Here is a 21,639-nt window from a genome sequence, read left to right on the forward strand (position 1 = left end):
GTGTAGGCTTATTGTTTCTACTTCACTAGGAAAGATACATTTTTATTTTTCTTTCCCTAAAAGAAACTATTCCAAACTGAGATACCAGCCAGGCTCAGACTGATACCGCCGTATCTCGTGGAGCACGTCACAGCGGGCTCTACAAGCAGAGACTCTGCAAACACTGATTTCACGCCCCCTCCACGGGACCTTAACTTGCCCAGCGCTACTGAGCACAGCCAGTGGCTGAAGGACGAACGCGTGTTCTCAGAGTGCCACGGCAGGTCAGCTGCCGGCATCTACAGGGAATGACACGGCACACGGCCAGCCGATTTGATGACCAAGCTCACCTGGGAATTTTTACTCTTTCCCAGACTAATAATCTGTTCCTTTTTCATGGAACTCCTTTCTTTCATGCTTATATGAAAGGGCATGAGCTACGGGAAAAAGTGCTGCTTATTCAGTCCAAGCACTTTTTTCCACAAACTGAGGAAACCATGTTTGGTTCCACATGAAGGGAAAGACAATATTTATAAAGGAAGCTCCCACACTTCCTGTTCAAACAAATCACTCCTTGCTGTTTTTGCAATTACAGCTCTACCGTAAAGAGGAGGAAAAAAAGAAAAAGCCTCAGGCATATTATTTCCTTTCAAAGTCACTTGTCTATGAAAAAGCAGCTTCCAGATTGGAAAGAGTTAAGCATGCGGGACAAACTGTCAAGTTTTCAGTAACTAATTTACTCTTCCTGTAGGCCTGGAGGAAATCCACAGTGGCCACAAATATTCCTCACTCCTTTCAATATGACTCTTTGTAAAATGAATTTTAATGGCCAACCAAAGCGATCCAAACCACAGACGTAATTAAAGCTGTTGAAACTGGCTCCACAAAGTGCCGAGAACTTCCCTGAACCCCTGTACGGGGCCGGCTGGAAGCTCTCGCCAGGCGGCTCCCTCCTTGCCACTGCCACCACTGTCACCACCGCTGCGGCAGCCAGCACACCAGGAGCTCCCTTCCCTTTCGGCGCGTGCTTCCCTCCACACCAAGGACACATGGGAGGAGGAACCATTCTCAGTAGCACCCATGGTTTGCCATACCATCCCACAGAAAGGGGTCTGGGAGTCCTCGTTGACGGCAAGTAGAAGCGGAGCCAGCAGTGTGCCCTGGCAGCCAGGAGGGCCAACCGCACCCTGGGGTGCATCAGGCCCAGCACTGCCAGCCGGGCGAGGGAAGGGATTGTCCTGCTCTGCTCTGCGCTGCGCGGCCTCACCTCGAGTACTGTGTGCAGGTTTGGGTGCCACAGTATAAGGTCATAAAGATATTAAAGAGTGTCCAAAGGAAGGCTATGAAGATGGTGAAGGGCCTAGAGGGGAAGATGTATGAGGAGCAGCTGAGGACCCTTGGTTTGTTCAGCCCAGAGCAGAGCAGGCTGAGGGGAGGCCTCATGGCGGCCTGCAGCTCCCTCACGAGGGGAGCGGAGGGGCAGGCGCTGAGCTCTGCTCTCTGGGGACAGCGACAGGACCCGAGGGCACGGCATGGAGCTGGGACAGGGGAGGGTCAGGCTGGGTGTTAGGGAAAGGTTCTGCACCCAGAGGGTGGTCGGGCACTGGGACAGGCTCCCCAGGGCAGTGGTCACAGCACCAAGCCTGCCAGAGCTCAAGAAGCATTTGGACAATGCTCTCAGACACAGGGTCTGATTTTTGGGTGGTCCTGTGTGGAGCCAGGAGTTGGACTCAATGGTCCTTGTGGGTCTGTTCCAACTCGGGATATTCTATGATTCTAAGATTCTCTCTCCTTCGGGGCTTTCTCTTATCAGTTATGGTGATGGACACCAGAGTGTCCAGCAGAGGAAGAGGCCGAAGGCTAGCTCCATGGCAGCAGCACATTGCACTCACCAGATCTGCTGCCAGTGACCTGTCCAAGCCAGTGCCTGGACATCTTTGTAGGTGGATGTTGCTCTCATCTTGAGAAATACTTGCTCTCATGCTGTGTCCATCTCAGGTGCCACTGCCCAGGTTACCGAGCAGGTCATGGCGTTACCTCTAAGTCACCACAAGCCCAACAGCCCCACTGTGCTTGTTGGTAATGTTGCAGTGTTAAAAACTTTCTCATCCACTAGAAAACCATATTTGACAAGCAGTATTTCCCTCCACATGCAGCAATTAAAGTTTTCAACACTAGCTGAAGCATAGGAAGTAGAGAGATTTCTGACAATTCACAGTAAATCAGCTTCCTGTTTGAACTAATACACCTTAACTTCTTCTGCTGTGACTCAAACCAGTAGTCTGCTTGAAAGATCGGTAGCCACCTGGCATTGAAGTCTCTATTACAACCCTATTCAGAGTATTCCCCAAACTCCTATCCAATGTGTGGGAGGACGGAAAACAAGATCAGTGTACCTTGCTGAAAATAGTGCTTGAGATAAAAGATTTGATTGCTTTGGCACTAATTTCTCCCTCCTTCTTCCTGAACCACAGTGAGGTGTGAAAGGCTTAGGGAACTCTCTGCCCCTACTCCGTGTTTTTTTTTTTCTTTTTTTTTTCATGTTTAATTTTAGATTAGAACACAATTGGATTTAGACTTAATTAACCTTTCATCCAAAGAAATTCCTGCACCTTTAATTTATTAATTTCATTTTATATCAGCTGCGGAAATATAACTCCATGTTTTTGAAGTTAAATAATTCTTAAATTTTGTTTTCAAGAACCAGCTGCCCATAACAAGGCTAAAGAACTTCCCAAAACAATTACATTTAAATTATTATTAATTAAACCCACTTGGAATATTATGATTAAAATCAATTAGTTTATGCAAAGAGGTCTACAAACCCTAAACTGAGTTACAGTGAAAGAAATTATTTGGCTAATGAACAATTAATACAGTTTTTCATTCGTTTCACCTTGTGTGCTAAGTAGCACAAAAGAAAATTCATTAATACAAGTGGATTGTAGAGCTCAAATAGATCCTTAAGCATTTATAATCAGTAAACTAAGCGGAAAGTTTGCAAGAGAAAAAAAAAAGCCTACAATATTACGTTCAGAACAAATTTAAATCCACGATTTTGTCAAATTGGATGAAACAACAACAGAAGAAAGGAAAGAAAAAAAGGCAGAGCTGTCTCTTAACACTTGTTTTAGAGGTAAAAGGCAAGATGTGTTGTCAGATACAAGAGGCTAGGTCCTTCTCAGAAACCACTGTTTTCAGACCTGTGAGCAAGACTCATGAAAGCAGCCGGCCCTACCGGCCTCCTGTTCCTGGAAACAAAGCACCATGGCTTGGCCAAGTGCCTCTGTGTGCTTACCGTGAAGGCGCACGCTTTTACATACACACACATGCTTTTTCCTCTCCGACATCAAGAGCATTTTCCTAATCTGACATTCCACAGGTCCCTTGGCAAAGCACGTTTCTTCTCTAAAATAGTGAGTTTTGGTAAACAACACGCAGATTTCCTGGGGATTACCAGAACTACTCACCTCTTGTTAAACATCACTGCAGTGAAATAAGATGATGTCAACAGCAGAAATCATTATTTGCTGTACAATAAAAAACTTAGCTATGTTAATTTACAACATTTCTTAACTCAGTTATTTGGGTTGGAATGGGTGGGAATCACATGGGTAAAATATGAGCATGCCAGCAGCTGCTGTCAAGTCACCCGTCTGATACTGCTCTGCTTTCTTTCTGCTTAACCATTTCTCTCCAGCTAAATCTTTCCACCATTTCAAAGGAAAAGTGGGATTTGTGTTTTTTATTTTCATTGTCAAAAGAACTCAGCGATTAAAAGAGTAGCCATTGCAGGAGAATATTCATCACCTTTTAACACTAAATTACAGCAGAAAAGTTAAGAAATGAGGTAGGTGTTTATCAAAGAGTTTCCCACATGCTGTTACCAACTCTTTTGCTCAAGGCAACAGTGTGGCTATTTTTACGCTGTGAAAACACAGACTTTCCACCACATTTCCGCTCCAAATGGGAGACTGAACTGCCTCCCCTCAACACGCAACACACCTCCTTCCCTTGTCAGGTTTCTTTCTCTGCCCTTTTCCTCTGTGCTTTTCCCTACAGCCTTCTCTATGTCCCATCTGCCTAAAACAGGATGTGCAGCCAGTAATGTTAGACTTGAACTTTCTACCTCCTGGCTTCAGTGGACTCAAAAAGCTAGACAAAACAAGCTGTCCCATTTCTAGACACTGTCTGCGCAGTGGTCTTAGGATTGAAACCCTTTCCAGTCAGGAATGACAAACGACGTGACTTCGTGATAAATGATGCAACCTTCTGCAAACAAGGCTCAGCCAACTGTGTCCCACAGAGCCTTTCTTGCCTGCGACTGCCTTGTATACACATAAGGTGTAGCCATGAAACTCATCTTTGTTTCTGAGGGCAACTGTGGGTCTGCACGGAGCAGTCACAGCCCATTCCAGAGTGACGCAAGACATCACCTTCCTCCTGTCCCATCTGTGATGTGTTTAATGTGACTTTCTAATAATCACTATCCTGAAAACATAAAATATCCTAGCTGTGGTCCCTGAAGAAGACTATCAGTTACCCAGCATTGTTTTATGGCTAATAGCCCTGCCTCTCAGCTAATACCAAAGCAGTTACGTGGCTTACAGAAGCAGTTTGTTCATTGCTGCCAACCTGGAGTATCTGCTCCATACCAGAGTGGACCACCCTGCAGAAGCACGGCTCCAGTTCATACCTAGTGTGGACAAAAGCCATCTGGACATGGTCATGGGCCACCTGTTCTAGGTGGCCCTGCTTGAGCAGGGAGGTCCTGCAGAACCAGATGACTTGCAGAGGTCCCTTCCAACCTCAGCCACACTGCGATTCTGAAAGAAGAGGTAAAATCCTGAGATGCACATGGTTTCACTCCCTGCATCTTCACACTCATATCTCACCTTACAGAAAGGGTGCGATGTCGTTTCCCAGAATTCACTTTGCAGGGTGGGAAATATTTCACAGAGTACTAGAAATCTAGGATTTTCCATGCTGGGAATGACTTGCCTTCCTTAGAGCATCCCTGCTTGCTGGGTCAAAACAGTCTTTTGCACTCTTACCAGTTCTGTGCCTTGCACCAACACGCACCATCACTAGCCCATTAGCACACATTTTTAATATCTTTCATATATATCAGATGGTCTTTTTTGGGGCAAATTACACTCAGTGTCGAGTCCTAGGCACAGTGTTATTATCACGGACAAAAGAGCCTACATAAGTGCTTCATATGCTTGTAAAGGCTTTCTCTTTCTTTACAGCAATAAAGTACTTACAGGCAGCACTGTGGTGTAAATATTCACAAAACAAGGCTGACTTTCAAAAAAGCTGCACTAGCTCACTTGACTTTAAGGAAAAAAAATATTTTTTGACTAAGGGATACTCTCTATTCTTTTGCATTCACATGTCAGTAGCTGCAGAGCATCCTGTAGGAAGTGTGAACTGGAAGTGATGCCAGGAAGGCAATGCAGTGGTCCGCCTGGCACAAAACCTATTTGTTCTGTAGCCTATGCTGAAAAAGTGCTAGACTTATTATCTTCTGGATCATGCCTGCATAGCCTAAGATCATGTACTGGCCAATTTTGATCGCTGGGTGTAGGCAGTAACCAAAGTAACTAGAAACAAGTATTTTCTGCCTCTAATTACGGAGCTTTATAGTGCAATGAGATCCTTGCAGAATCTGACTTTTTTCCCCCCCCTGCAAAGAAGCTGCAGTTTTGCTCAGTGGTTCCCTTTTGCAGAAACACCACGGTAAGACGCTGCTCATAATACAGCCTTGCTACACGACACACAGCATTTCACTGCAAAGCTGTCTCTAACTGCCCTGCATATCTGCTTCTTTCACCTTTGAACTAAGGGAACAAATGGAAGCATTAATCCCCATTTTACAGAATTCAATAGTCATTTAAGCAGAAGGTCAGGTACCTAATGGGCTGTCAGGTTCAGGCAGTCTATCCGCCCATCTCTCCGGCTCCTGAAGTGCCCAGGACCTGACTGACGGCCTCGGCAGCTGCACACTTTGTTTTTCTGCCAAAGCCCTCTGAAATGTAAGCTGCGGTGACTGCATTCCAAATAGAAATTAGGATGACATATTCTGGTTTCATTGAAGGAGAGAAGAAAAAAAAAATAAAAGCAGCCATGAAAAGGTACACATTGAAGCCTGAGAAATAAAGTAGAGATGCTATTTGTTCCTGTTTCACCAGCACACTTTGATCTAACAGAATATATGTACGCTGTCAGATGCCTGCATCATGCCTCTTGATACGAACCCCACCGTGACTATGTTAGCTTTAGGACAGCTCACAGCAAGGCTAATTGTACTTACCATGGCACCGGTAACGGTACCACGCAAGGCTGTACACGTTTCCCAGACCCTTTCCTGTGCCACAGGCCCAGGGAGCAAATTTCAAAAACTACAGCCTGGAAAGCATATGCATTCCTGTTGCTCCCAGAAATTTCCAAGAGGCATGCAAACAGGAGAGAGGCTTTTCCCTGCTCATTTAGACGTGGCCTGCTGTGCATAGTTTCTTTTGAACAGTCTCGTAAAACCAAAACATTTTTTTCCGAACAGATCACAGGTCATGTAAGCTTCCCGAGGGATATATTGGTTACAGATGTTTTCATGTAATAAAATATTCCACTCAACTGCAGTATTTCTAACTGATAACGCTAAACCTAAATTTCCCTCGTCTAATGGCCGCGTCCACATACTCCTTCCCATGGTAAACACTGGCTCATTTGTTACTATTTGTATTTTTTATAAAAGTATGTCACAGAGACAACATACTTCACATTTGTAAGGAGAGCCGCAACACAGTTTGAACTCTTCAGAAATGTGAAGTTCTTTTTTTGTCTGTCTGTAGAATAACTTATACCTAAGCTTCAGCATTATCATGCTGATTTGCATTTTAAAGTTATCTAATTATTAAGCATGAATAATTTTAATAACTTTCCGAGATTTAACTTCTTAACTTGGAATTATTAAAAAACAATGTTTCATTCATTGTCTGAATGGCACAGGGCTAATAACGAAACATGGTTTGATTTCTGCCTTGCAGAGTTGTTAGGAAAGGTTGTTGTGAGGATCTCTCTGAAAGATCAAACAGCTCACAATAAAAATAAAATAAAGAAGGAATAGGGTGAGGAGATTACCATTTGTTTTCAAAACACACTTGTAATAGAGAATTACCAAGGACAGCTATGGACTTCCTAGAAAAGGAAGTCTCCTTCCTAAAAATGAGCCTCCCTCAACCCAGGACAGCTTGTGCTGTGGCACTGTAGTATGTCTCTATGAAAACTAACATCTCGGAGTTTTTATTAAAAAATTAGAGCACTATGCTCAAAACGTCCATTCCTCTTTGCTCTCTGTATTGCACCACCAGGATCTCCCTGTTCAAATTTCAGTTGCCACCATTAAGAGCAATGGAACAAAGTGACTCCTGATGTGATATTACCGCTTCTATGTTGATGCTTCACAGATGAATTCAACCTGTTTTAATTATGTTTTATAAAGCCTGGAAATGTCATAGAAGTGGAGCATTCTCTGAGGAGAGAGATGTAATCTACTGAAGGACAACTGTCAAAGAATCACGGAATCACCTAGGTTGGAAGAGACCTCCAAGATCACCGAGTCCAACCTCCGACCTAACACTAACAAGTCCTCCACTAAACCGTATCACTAAGCTCAACATCTAAACGTCTTTTAAAGACCTCCAGGGATGGTGTAGAACCAGTCCATTTTTGAGAAGACGTGGAAGTTAGTAAAACCTGAAATTAGGATGCTTAGACTAGATCAAACAATCATCCTTATAAAAACTCTTCAATGCTGTGATCCAGGTATTCACCACTTTAATGCTGATTTTCAGTGTTTAACATCAGTAAAATACTTCATTTCTTTCAGAGCTAACTATAATCATGAACTGTCATATATAATTTTTGCAACTTTCAGATTCAAACGTATGCTTGTGCTCGGTAAAGAAAAACATCACTTTGCATTCCTGCAGCGAACAGATGCAAGCTTTAAAGACTCACTATAGAAAAAACATGGGATATTCCCCCCGAACTCCACAACCCAAATTGAAAGGGCGATTCAGTCTGCAGCAAAGCACTCTGGAAGAATGTCATTCAGGTAAACAGAGATGCTTCCTGAACACAACAGGGGTGAGTGTGACTTCAGTGGCTGTGCAGTGTTTGGAAGAGCTGAACTTTGCACGGCTCTAAGCAGGCAAGAGGAAAGCTTACTCAGGGGACATTTCCCCCATACTCCTGCTAGTGTGCATACCACTATACTTCTCGCAGTCAGATTTGATTAGCTGTATGTTTATCCTGGGGCTGATACAGTACTTAAAACTGCCAGCACGTATGGGAGGCAACGATGCTTCTCTGACAGCTCCAGCATCGGGAGGGAAGCCACGCAGCAGCAGAGGATGGCTAAGGATGACATCGAGGGCAGGAACAAAGCACTGCACTGTGGCTGGTCAGTCTCTTTCCGAAAAATTGCAGCCTGGTCCTCTAAGCATACGGTCACACACAGAAAATAGAAGCCCAATCTGCTGGTATTTGATTTTTAAAAAAAAAAAAAAAAAAAACTGTTTTAGCAGTTTTCAGGGCAGTATGACTAAGGGGCAGCAAGAGCAAGCGGTTGCTGAGCATCAGTGACTTGAAAACACACAACAAGTCTTGCAGACTTGAATGCTCCTTTCCTCTTCTTTTAAACAGCCTCGAGCATGGTAAACACCAGCAACATGCAGATATAACTCCTTTAAGATCTGGCACACTGGGAAAAGGACCAGCTTCCTGCAATTAACATCACCTGGGCTCATCAGCAGACCTGATCTTCCAGCGCTGCCCCTGGGAGCTGCCATCCACCTCTGGCTGCCACACAGCCTGTGATGATTTTCCCTTTCTGCACTAGGCCACAATATTTTTGCTGGCTGCCACAAATAAAATAAATTAAAAAAAAAAAAAAAAAACACACAAAAAACCCCCACAACTCTGCTGACATTACTCCCTGGGCAGCAAATCCCTCTTTATTTTAGTGCACGCATAATGTGGGTAGCAGCAAAAAGCACAAAGACAACAACCTTGAAGCACATCTACAGAAGGGGGTGGAAGCAAAGCAAAACCCTTGAGATACTCTGCAACTCCTGACACAGATACAAACTTACAATTCTGCAGGGTGGAAAAATAGTATTTGGAATGTGGTTTTGGTGTGCTTGCAGATATGTCTTTGTCTTGTCCCGGTTGCTTAAGGACAGCACCCAGAAAGCACAGCTAACTACGATCTGTGCGAGCGTCTGTTGCTCATCTGTCTCCCTTCCCTGCCCCTTTATCTGCACAGTCTGTATCGTATCCCAAACTGCACACTGGCTTCCCTGAATGTTTTAGTTTTTAAATAAATGCCTAATTAACTCACCCTTCATTTTAAACAATCATATGCAGCAAAATGTTCCAATTAAAGTTGGAATGTCTATTAATTTAAGCCCAAAGGTTCTGTTAAGGCAAGTTTCATCAATCCTAAAAATAGAAACGCATTCATAATTTTTTTCCTTACTTTAATTAGGCTTTTTTAGGGGGGGACTTGAATTTAAATATCCCTCTGCAGTATCTTCAACTGCATTGCAGTAGTAGGAACCACACGTACAACACAAGAACCATACGATGAGAGATGACTTCTTAATTCTTCCTCTCAGATGAGCGTGAAGTGGAGGCACGTGTCCCCCAGCGTAGCAGTGTTGCAAGTAAACAGGAGAGACTTCAGGAAGGTGGGACCAAATGAAACTTCTGGGTGATTTGTGTACAGAGAGATCTTGGTCCTTCTCTAATCTATAGTCTTAAGTGACATGGAAGAAAATGGCATTCTGGCAGTCAAGGTGAAGGTGATGTGACTAATGGTACAGCAGGCAGACTAAGGGCAAGCCAGTACAGAGTGAACTGAAAAATATGCTATATGGGGCACTTCGAACACATTACTTTGAACAGTTGCAGAATGCAAGGTCGTGCTTCTTCAAATACAGGTTAAACTTGTAAGATGGCAAACTAATTTGGGAAGCAATGACTTGAAGAATGACTTCAGGGCCACGGGGACCCACAACTAAAACTCTGACAGTGATGCAGGGGCTGAGACAATTAATGAGATCTTTCAATACATGAGCTAGGGAAGACACAAAGCAAAAAAACATTGTTGTAATACTTGAGAGGAACATTACTAGGAACAGAGGAAGCTGAGGTCTTCCAAGGAAACAGAGTACCAAGAAAAACAATGTCTTTAAGTGGTAGTCTTGGACCTGCAGCCTGCTTTGCCTGTGCTGGAGCTGAGCTTCCTGCTGTGAGTGCTGGCAGAAGTGGCGACGGGAGGAGACGCAGGAACCAGCTCCTCCCAGCCCTGACTGCGCTCTCTCCTCCACTGCTGGGGTAGCAAGCCCAGATCTTCTGTGCAAGCTCATCTTGCCCTCATTCCTGCAGTGGCAGGATTCAGTTTCTCTTACATGGCTGAGAAGCCTGGGACTACTTCTGTCACTTCATTCTCCAATACTGAAATGATTACAAGCATCCACGTCCACGTCTGGCATCCATACTTCACAAAAGATATTGACAAATTGGAAAGCATTCAGGAGAGAGCTGCAAGAAGGATTTGGAGTCAGGAAAATATGCTCTAAAGCAAGAGCCAGAAGTAATTCAATCTATTCAGTTTCACAAAGAGAAAGTTCAAAATGGCTCGATCACAGTCCATAAATACTTACATTAAAAAGAGCAATTTAATAAAGGGCACAACAAAATACAAAGCTGAAAATGGAAGTTTGAGACAAAATTCAGGCTAAAAATGAGGGGGAGCTGTTAGAAACAAATGCAATGAAGTCACTGGAACCTTCTACATTTGCATGCAGTAAATTTGCCATTACCTAATGTATTTAAAAAATTGAGATTGGATGTCTTAAAAATGATACTATCTAGCTCAAGCAGAACTTACAGGCTGAGTGAATTTGTGTAAGTGTATAATACTATAGCTGAGCTACCTAGATGATCATAACATTATATATGTTATGAGAACATATTTAGTTCTTGAGTGGGCTTCCACAATTCAGTTTTTCCTGTATCTGCTTTAAATGACTGCAGCAGCTTTGCTGAACCCAATCTGAACTCCTAACTTGAGCCTTATGCTGTAAACATAATACATAGCCAGTTTCCTTCTCTTTAGACACCATGAAGAAATAATCCAAATACCTAAAGCTGTGTGCAAGCGAACACAGCAAATTTCAAGACAGGAAGAAGTCTGTAAAGCTTCAAACTGCTCCCCTAATCCAGGAGCCTGAAAGCGCCGCGTCGCTTTCCAGGTGCATTCCCAGGCACGCTTGGATCACTTCAGTGTGTGGGATCAGACGGAGAGCAGGGGCTCACCAGCTAGAGCTCCTTTTCCCTGGCTCCCCTAGTTATGTTCAGCAGGACAGCAGGGAGGTATTTTGGTATTTAAAGACTTGTTGGCTGCTGAACAGGTTGAGTTTCACCGGGAGTGCCACGCTGAAGAACTGGACAAAGCAGGACAGCCTGGATATAGCCAGGTTTGAACTAGGAAAATCCTGTACCCTTGAAACCAACTGCAAAAATACCACGTGCTTTAGTTTAAAGTATTAACATCTCAGAAGTGATATTAGGTGACGGCAGTGTTTCCTAGCAGTCTGTGAACTTAGGGAATCGTGCCTGTATGTGGCCAGGAGACAGACTCAGAAAAGGCACACCCTCCCATCCAGTTCAGCTCCTCTGTGGAACTGCTTGCAAATCTGTAGTCCTTTCTTCTCTTTACCACCATAAGAAGCATTTACTATTTTTATGATCTCAGGACGGAAAAATATTAATCAGAAGCAGCAGTAACAATTTCTTTTTCTTCTCCAATCTGTGTGGCATTAAGCATAATTATATAAATAACTGGAACGGCAGAAACAGACAATTGCTGGCTTTGTATGGGTATTGGAAAAGATTATACTGTTTTTATCATGTCTCTCAAATAATGGGTATCTTCCAAGCCTACTGTCAAGGAGGCTGCTTGCTGCTTTAATGCTGATATGAATATAATCTTGAAAAAATACTGAGAAAGGGTCTTTCCACATACTTTCCATCAGGAAAGATTCCTTAAATAAACCGTTTAACCTGCTATTGACCTAAAACCTAGTTACATAAATGTTTTAAAAATTACTTATCCATCCTGAGAAGATAAAAGTAATCTAGTGAAGTCAAGGATAACATAGGAAGTCCCTTAATGACGGCTGTATTCTCTACAGCTTCTATTAGCATATGATTTTTCTGCTGGCAAAGCAGATACAAATGAACTGTGAGAATACAGGTGTGTGAAAGCTCTTTGTGAGAGACTGGAAAGGGATGCACATAAAAAACTGTAAAAAGCTGCAAAGTGCTTGTACAAGGAGAACCTCACTATTTTTCCTCTATTTTTTCCATTATCTTTAATAAATGTTACTGCACCTTCTCTTTAAAACCAACAGTAAAAATTGCTGAGGCGATATGAAACTTGAATATGGAGGATATGCCAACCAAATACCTGAGCTAACATCATCCCAAACTTAAAAAATAATGAGATGAGAAAAAAAATATATAAGTCTATAAAGCTGTGTTTCCAGATTGCTGAATGAACACTCAGAACTTACCAGGACAAATTAAACCAAGTGCAGCATGGATGCACTGGAGATAGAAAGTACTACAGGCATCCAGCTGCAGAGCAGGCAGAAAAGCCAGCATGTTTATCGAACCTAATGAAGGCTATCTCCCAAAAGGTGAGAGTACCAAAAAGATTCATCTACCAAAAGTGCCCCCCACTTCAGCATTTTGACTTTGCTACTACTGCAGGTAACCACTCCACTCGGTGGCGTGGAACGAGACGAGCCCCTCGGGCATCTTGCCTCTCCCCATCTCTCCTCCCCTGCAATCAGCTGCCAGATGCAAGTTTGGAAGTCTTCAGCATTTCGTCTGACAGCATAAATGTTATGTTTTTTCATGAACTGAGCTACTCATCTGCTCTGCTGCACACTCTGGCCACCTGCCTCCACTGGGCACACGGGGCAGCGCAGCCGCCTGCGTGTCAGTGCCCAGAGCTGTGTCTGACCTACGCTGCCATAGTATTACCCAAACCTGTGGGTTTTTTTCTGCCAGACAGATCACATTCTCAGCAAGCCTCCTCCTCACCTTAAGGAAACAGCAGCTTTTCTACAGAAGCAAACTACGGCCATGTGGTCCACGGCAGCGTGCCGAAAATGGTTAGGACGCTGCTCAAATTGCCCACGCAGCTCCAAAGGGCTGCAGCTGGACCAGGAGGTGTTTTCTGGCTGTAAACCTGCCCACACGCTGCAGTGCACAGCACTGAGGCCCGCTGCCTTTTTTTATCCACATATGCACATCATTTTCCCTTCTACTTCCTCTGGGAGGCTTGTATTTAAATAAATAAATAAAAAGTCCTCCTTGATAAATTTGTAATCTCACCAGCCACCTACATTTCCGCCTCCTGAAGTGTTAAAAGAAAAAAACTGAACTAGTACTTGATACTTCTGTCAATAAAGAGCACGCTCAGGATCAAAGGAATAAAAATGCTAATTACGGTGCACTCTGTAACACCTCTCTCCCGAGCCAAGTGCTCTGATTAAGTTAACCGTCGTGCTAATTATAATAGCGTTTAGCACAGCTGGGGCCGAAGAAAAGCCACCTTGTACCAAAGCATGGTTACCGGCCTCAGAATGAGATGAGGCATATTTATACCCTACAAGAAACTTGCCTCCAGTCCACAGGAAAAGCCTCTGCTCATTTTAAATACTCAAAAGTATGAAGCCTACCACAGATTTTGTTCATTTATTTATATTAAATAAAAAAGTGGACATTTAATTTTTTTTATTTTTAGTCATGCTGGAGTCAGAAGCTTATTGCCCAGAAATTAAGTTACCAGCTCCTAAGGGAAGGTACAGCAGGTTAACACATCTCTCCAATTTAAAGGGGAGCCCGCTCTCCTGCCTTTTCTCAGTCGATACAGCTGCGAAGTATTCCAGTGAAGAGAGAAGAAGGCCACTGTACTCTATATTTTCATTTAAAATGGAATGAAGTAGCATGAAGTAGCACGCAATTACTGGCAAAACCACCTGCCACATTTCAGCAGCAGGTTTGGATGGAGAACCGGGGTGATAAATGAGGGCTGAGTCTAAGTGAAAGTTAATCCTTCCCACCAAGTCCACGAAGGAGGGGGAAGAAATATAACAAAATCAATAAATTTCTGCAGCTCAGAAAATTGTATCTTCAGTGGATGCTTACAAACCTTGTTGCATGTAGCGTAATTGGAAGAAAGATTTTTAAACAGTTATGCAGTTACAACCACATCTTCCATCCCTCACTTCCCTCTGTGAAGAACTCATCAGCAATTACTGGCAGCACCTTCCAATCCACCTGGTTGAAGTATAAGGGCTGCGTGCCACGAAGGAGCTAAAAGGTAAGAAAATTACTTGCACTTCAGTATCACTCCTCAGAAACGACTGTTTTGTACTGTTCAGCCTCCTGGAGCTTTTGAGTAGCAGCAGATGAGCAGACTGTTTTTCAGCATGAATTCTATAATTAACTCTGAATTAAACAAGTCATCTAAACACAATGATGCAACTAATTCTCCTGAGTGGATACGTACTTTCTGGATTCCAGGCGTGTTCAATGCGATCCTGTTTCAGTGCAGAGATTCAGCAATCACTGACACCCTTGTTATATAGCACCTTCCCGTTCACTTCTTATATATTGCATTTGCTCATTTAGTTACACGCATACACACTCCTGTATGTATCAATACAGCACCATTTTATGCATATTGGTAATCTTTATCTAAATTTCTCACTGCTTTGACAGGCCGGTAAGGATTTAAGTGGCTTTAATCCACTGTCTCATCAAAGAGGCTTATTATTGCTCTTATTTGGATGGGAGAGAGGAGAGGTCCTTCTGAAGCAAGGCCCAATATATTGGCTGAGCTGCTTGAAAAAGCAGAAACCTGAGAAAAGCACGCCTTGAATGGGGTGAAGACCACTGATAGCCCTTTGCCAATATCATTTCCAGGTAAACAAGTATCAAGACACCACGTAAATGTTTTGGACAGGAGTCTGTGCTATTTCAGGGGTCTGTGAATGGAGCTTAGAGCTGTCCATGAGGGATTTCAGTTTGTCATACGTGTAATAGAAATTATAGTAATAAAGTGAAAACTAGAGCATTTGAATCCTCTACTTTTTCCACTGACATCCTTGGATGCGAGACCACTTAACTGAGTATAATCCACCTGCATGCTGCCTTCCTGCCATTCGCAGATCCTTCTACATGGGGCTGCTCTGCTCCAGCACCTCGCTCTGCATCCCTGTGCATGGGTGGGGGAGACAGGCATGAGAGGACAAGCAGGGAGGGAAAGGCAATGTCTCATCACCGTCATCCCTTTGTCTCTCAGCTGCTAAATGGCAACGGGCAAGCCCTGTGGAAAGGATCACAGTATTACAGGGTGTCAGCAGAGCCTACGGCTGGCTGGTGAAGAGCAACACACAAGGCCGGTTATTTGGCTAATAGCTAGGGTATCAGACACTGTTGCGTACATTTAGGATGATGACATTACTTTATATTGTGTATATCTTCCACTGCTGAGGTAAGCTTAAACATGAATTCTTATGTACTGTTAGCATTTCATGCCAAATTAATTTCCACTCTATGCATGCATACCTCCAGGACAGGCTGGGAAAAGATTATGCAGTAGATACTCATGCACCACGATGATGGGCATAATAGGGTAAAAAGAAATGGTGGAATAATTGAGGAAGCAGAAGGGCAAATTGCATACTATAACATTAAGACAGATAGTTTCCTGGGATGACTTTATATGGGGTGTCTGCATTGCCTACACCCAAAGTGTTCAGGTTACATCCTGCTGTCGGTTGAAACTCTTAGCTGAAAATGCAGAGCTAACTAAACAGATCTGCCTAGTTTCTTTTCCTGAGTTTTATTACAACAGTGCTTTTTACTGAGGAAGAATTGTTGCTGTAAAAATGAATGCTTATATATACACTACCTAATTATCTCTGTTTATCATAAAGTAATTGGAGGAGCTATTAAAGAATGGTCACCAAAATATTTGGATTTGGCTAAGGTTTAGAATATTAGTTACCCAAACTTTAACTCTTGAAATAATATTAGCTAACACTTAAAGTATAAAGCTCATGTCTGACAAATTGAAAGTAATTTCACATTGAAGTAAATTAAACGAATTTCCCAGATGTTGCTATAAGAAGAGTCTCAAGGAGGTGAAATGAAAGTCACTGCTGATGCATTCAGACACTTACCATGAAGTTCCCAAGAATGGAATGTTTTAAAATGGAACTGCAAAAAAAGGACACATCAGAGGTGGGAAGCCTGCAGTCCCACCGACAATCTTCATCTGAGCATCTTGCAGCTCTGTAGTTTCAAAGGGGGCCCACGTTTGTGCATGGAAAATGGTGCATAAACACCAGAGAGAAATCAGTCTTGTTCAAAGGGTGTTGGGTAGTCAGAAGGAGCTATTCTCACTCCAGGTGAAGTAGAAGAAAATTAAAAAACCCACATTGTTATTTAGAAATTAAACAAAGATTTGCAGGCCTATCATTGATACTAGTTAGTTCTTAGCATTTTGCTGTGGCAAAATGCAAAGTACAAATAGGATTTGGAAATTCCAGCTTCTCCCTATTAAGCAGAAGGTTTACCAGTATATAGAAATATACTTATAGTTGACTAGGACAAACATCAAGAGCTAGCAGCATCCTTGCATGAAAACCCCAGAACTACCTTGCCTTCTTTTCTTCCCCATTGATTCCCACTCCACTTGAGTAATATCTCCTTCTACCCTAAACCAAATTGAGTAAAAAAGCTACAAGTTTAGGAGAACAGGGAGGAAAGGAAGTTTACAACCCCCAATTTATTGTTGCATCCCAGAGAAGCCTATACATCCACCCCTCTTCTCTGTCAGTTGCAAAGGAAGTCCACGTGCTGGGTGCACAGGACTGGTGATGCCCACAGACCAGCCAAGGGTGTCCTTCCTGTCAGGGTGATCAAGTATTTTCCGTATTCTCTGCACTTTTCTCTTCCAACTGCTTCCTTATCCAGCTGCTCATCTAAATTCCTGGTGGTGTTTGGTTTGTTATTCCTTCTAAATACTGGAGATATGGAACAAAATCCTCACATATTTGATTCCAGTCTTCAGTTTCACTCACAGATCAGGATTTTATGCTATGGATTTGCAAGAGCAAATGGGATAACGAAACTGGCTACGTTCATCTGTTTCATTAATGTAATCATTACATTTTTTCCTTCGCCTTTTTTTTTTTGCATGTTCCACTAAATTATCTTCCAATAAAATGGAAAAATTATTTTATTAAAAGTAGTGATTATGTCAAGTTCATCCTCTTATTAGGATTACAGATTTTCTACAGTTTACTTGGAAATCTGCTTTACAGCACAACAGATGTCAACTTTTCATGCTAGACTAACAAAAGCATCTATTCCATTCTCATCTGGTGACCAAAGCAATATATGAAAGGAAGAAACAACTATTTGAAGAGTACAAGGGGGTCTAATTTCTAGAGTTAAAACACCCCAAAGCCTATAATGTAATACCATGGAAGAAGGAATACAGGGTTATAAAATCCAAAATCAACAAACATCTTTGAGAGTCATGTAAAAAGCTCAATATTTTGGCTAGAGAGTAAGCGTTGCCAACTTTTAATTCTTGGGACATAACCAATTATACTCCCTTAACATTGATAATGTAGATTGATAACCTCCTAGATTTTATATCTGTAAAAAGAACATAATAAGATAGAATCTAAACTCCAGATGTATATTTCAAACCATTTTGGCAGGCTGGTTGACAAACTGCTCTGTAAATACTCCTCCTGTGTTTCACAATGCCTGTCTTTGGGTATGCCCAGTGGTATAACAGTAATAACTAAACCACAGTGCTGGAATATGACACGAGCTCCTTTAACTGCAAGAAAAAAATTAATTCTAATTAAATGGAAACACCACATTTTTAAGATATGTACAAGGCAGTAAGAGAAAACTATTCCAAATGAAGCCTTCATCAACATTTCAAACTCTGTAAGTGTCAGCAACTCTGACTGGTATTGCAGGAGTCTCCTGTGAGACTCACCTACAGGCCAATGCTCATCTATTTCATTTTGTTCAAGCATAAGTACAAATTACTGGGGTTTGCAATGAAACTTATCACATAGAAGTGGGCAACTTTAGCATGCCACAGAGGGATAGAGAGAAGCAGTCAAAACCCTCGATTCTACCACCTTGTTTTTCTTTTTAATATTTCAGCAACATACCTCATACATCAACAGATCCATAATTTATCTAATTTTAAAGTAACTGCTTTGGTCCACTTGGTAAGAAACAAAAGCTAGCCAAATAACAGTGGGTACACCAGCTCTTTCTCTGGGACTCCCTCTTAACATGTTTTGGCAATGAAAGAAACTACGCTGTTCCCAGGATTTCATTCCTGTACAGCACTTCAATACAACACACACAAACCATTTTCTCCAACACAAAACTAAGCTGAAAAAGAAGCATTTCTGAACAGGAGGAAAACACAAAAACAGGCAGAAGATAACCAGACCCCTAAAACATTTCAGAACCCTACAAATCCCTAAAGTTATCCCCAAAGTACGCATATCCTGGTTTTAAAATGATTCAATCTTGGTGATAGCCTCAGGTGCCAATAGACTACAGATTTAAGCCATATATCAAAATATTAATTTCTGATCATTTAAAAGTCTTAAAAAGAGAAGAAAACCCCACACTTACCCATTTAGGGTGAGGATGTTATTGCACAGTCTCTTGTTCGCTGTCACAATTTAAAAGAGAGAAAAAAAAGTCCCAAAGGCAGACAGGGCTGAGCAAAATCACAACCTCCAAGGAAGCTTTTTTAATAGTGACTTTTTTTTTTTTCCTCAGGTAAGGGTGAATTTCCTTTCAGATTCCCCTCTGAAAGCTGCTCTGAGCCCACCACTGCACTGGGTGACAAGGTGACCTTTCCTCGGTGAAAGGAAACACGGAAACGTTGGGCTCCAGAACCAAGGCCTACCGATGCGCTTCCTTGCTTTTCCTAGGCTCTGCAAAATTCATACACGTACAGGAAGGACGTTACTCTCAGATAAGAGAAAAAGAAGAAAAGCAAGAAAAAATTGAAAACTTCAGTGAAAACCTTAGTCTGGACGAACAAGGGGCTCGGTTTTACCTCCAAAAAGGTTAAGGTCACCAGACTAGCCTTCCTACTTTCTTACCGCAGGGACAAAAGAATACACCACAAAGCAAGTAGTGCACGTAGCACAATTGGCAGCTGGCTTGAAAATGCTCGGGTTCAATTGACTATGAAGAATGAATTACCCTTATGTTTGAACAAAAAAAAACCAACCTGATCTCACCAGGCCAGAAGTACAACCACATTCCAGGCGCGATGTGTGACAGCGCACAGAATGCGAGTTTCAATTTATTCTGCGCATTTGAGCACACACAAAAGCCTATATGGTTCTCATTGAAATAAAAGATATCTCCAAACTTTTAAAAGAGCACAGAATGATTTAGGTTCTCGCTCTCATGTGGAAGAAATAACTTTTCGTAGCGTTTGCTGTGCTTTCTCTTGGATCTGGGATTTAAGTCACCTATATTATTTTCATATCTGTAAACAACCACCGGTGGATTAAAGATCTTCCTTCTTCCTTCAACTCTTTTTTTTTTTTTTTTAAATGGAAATTTCTTTGACAAAGGCCGACAAAGCATTCTCTGAAAGAAAGAGCGCTGTAGATACCCACCACTTTCAGCAAGGACATTTAGATGCAACTCTGCAGAGTTTACTTAGATTAGCCTAACAATGTTCTTAAAAAGGAGCTCTGAACCTTTCAGGAACATTAAGCTTTAGCGGTGGAACAGCTTTAACAAGCTCATTCATTAATGGCGGGGGTGTCTTTGGGGTGCCAGTCCAGCGGGCCTTCCCCGAGCAGGTGTTCCTGCCCAGCTTCGCCCCCGCGCCGTCTGGCACCTCCGCCTCTCTGTCGGCCCTGCCAGCCAGCGGGGCCCAGCCACGGCCTACACGCTTCGCAAGCCATCACGCGCCGAGAGGCCAGATACATGCCACTCGTGGAGACAGAAGGAGAAAATATCGCCCAATATCGCCCAAAATATTGACCCAAGACCACATGGGTTAGCTCTCTCCACACTCGCAAGCTTACTCTTAAGGACATCCGTGCGAAACGGTGATCGCGCACGGAAGGCACATGCCGCGCGAGATGTTTGGCGTGGACCTGATGTAGAACGAATTGGGGCAAACTGTGAAGAACAAAGCTAGGATAAGCGAGGAGAGCACAATTTAAGACTGATTAGGAAAAGGCACTGAGTAATTTGAAGAGGGCCACAATTTAGGAGATCTAACGTGACCATTTTATTTCACTGCTCTGACCCCTGGCTCTGGAGGCCTTCCCCAGCTGGAACACCATCCCACCTCCCCGAGGCTGCCGAGAGCGTGCAAAAGCAACGATCAAGTACAGTTTGCTACATCGTGCAAATGAGCCAGAGGGGTCTGAGAGACGGCAGGAATTGAAGAACACAATGAATTAAACATAACTGAAGTGCACACAACAGGAATCAAGAAACAGGACATTTGCATTGGCTGTAGGTGTTTATGGAAGCCACTGATGTCAGTGCTCTTCAGGTTATAGGAAGCATTCTGGGTTGATTCATAATTAAAAGGGAATCTTAATGCATATAGCTACTTACAAATTATGTAGTTACGATTTAGGCAAGCTATTGTTTTAATTTAATTAAAAGCTAGTGATTTTATTACTTTGCACAAAACAATATGAATCTCTGTAAGGAAAAAAACACCTATGAAACTAAACGAAAATTCTGCTTCCTCATCCTACTCCCCTTCAGCAAGTTTAATTCAAATGCTATTACTAGTGTGTTTTTTTTCTGACATATCATTTAAAGACAGGACAGAAAGGATTTTAAAAAATGTTTGGCAAGAAGGATAATTAGCCCTAGTTAAGTCAGAGGGAACCAAGAATCGCACGTCTAAATATTAAAGAGAACATTAAGTTAGTAACCAATTTCAACAGGAAGTATTTTAGTGTTTGCAGCCAGGAACATAATAATTAAGAACAAAACACGCTGTAACAATATCGGTTCTCATTGGAACTGCTTTAATGGGTACTTTTCGTTTGCTTGTTTCTCTAATAGAAAAATAAATATCTTAAATCTTGAATAGCGTTTATGTGATATGTAATTTTCTGGAAAAAAATAAGTAAATGAAAGAAAAAGGAAACACCTAGCTGAAATTTGTCCCATCATATGAAACAACCAATTTTCATTAGGAAAGCCAACAGCAGTGCCCATGGCCACATCACCTAACATGAACTCCTGAAAATTATTTTGCTCTTGCAAGAATGTGCTTGCAAGTCACAAAGATGCATTAGGTCCCTCCTCAGTAGTTACATATGAACTGTATACTCTTGTGATACTACCAGAAATCTATGAGATGTCTACCACAGCCAAAGACATGACTTGCAACAACACAAAACAAGAAAAAAAAAAAAAAGAAAAAAAGAAGATAGAGAAGCAAACATGAGCTAGCAA

At 42.3% G+C, this 21,639-nt stretch overlaps 1 protein-coding gene and 1 long non-coding RNA gene across 9 annotated transcripts in view; one reads left to right on the forward strand and one right to left on the reverse strand.

Annotated features, from left to right (window-relative positions):
* The window catches only part of PLXNB2 (plexin B2), a 259,864-nt gene that overhangs the window by 125,275 nt on the left and 112,950 nt on the right, over positions 1–21,639 (reverse strand). The gene's annotated exons all lie outside the window — the stretch shown is intronic.
* On the forward strand, positions 301–21,614 carry LOC308197568. The gene is made up of 2 exons (XR_013953092.1): positions 301–14,446; positions 18,964–21,614. It is a non-coding gene; the product is annotated as an uncharacterized lncRNA (long non-coding RNA).

This window comes from Anser brachyrhynchus (assembly GCF_964034855.1).
Source record: "Anser brachyrhynchus genome assembly, chromosome: 1".
Taxonomy (NCBI): Eukaryota; Metazoa; Chordata; class Aves; order Anseriformes; family Anatidae; genus Anser; species Anser brachyrhynchus.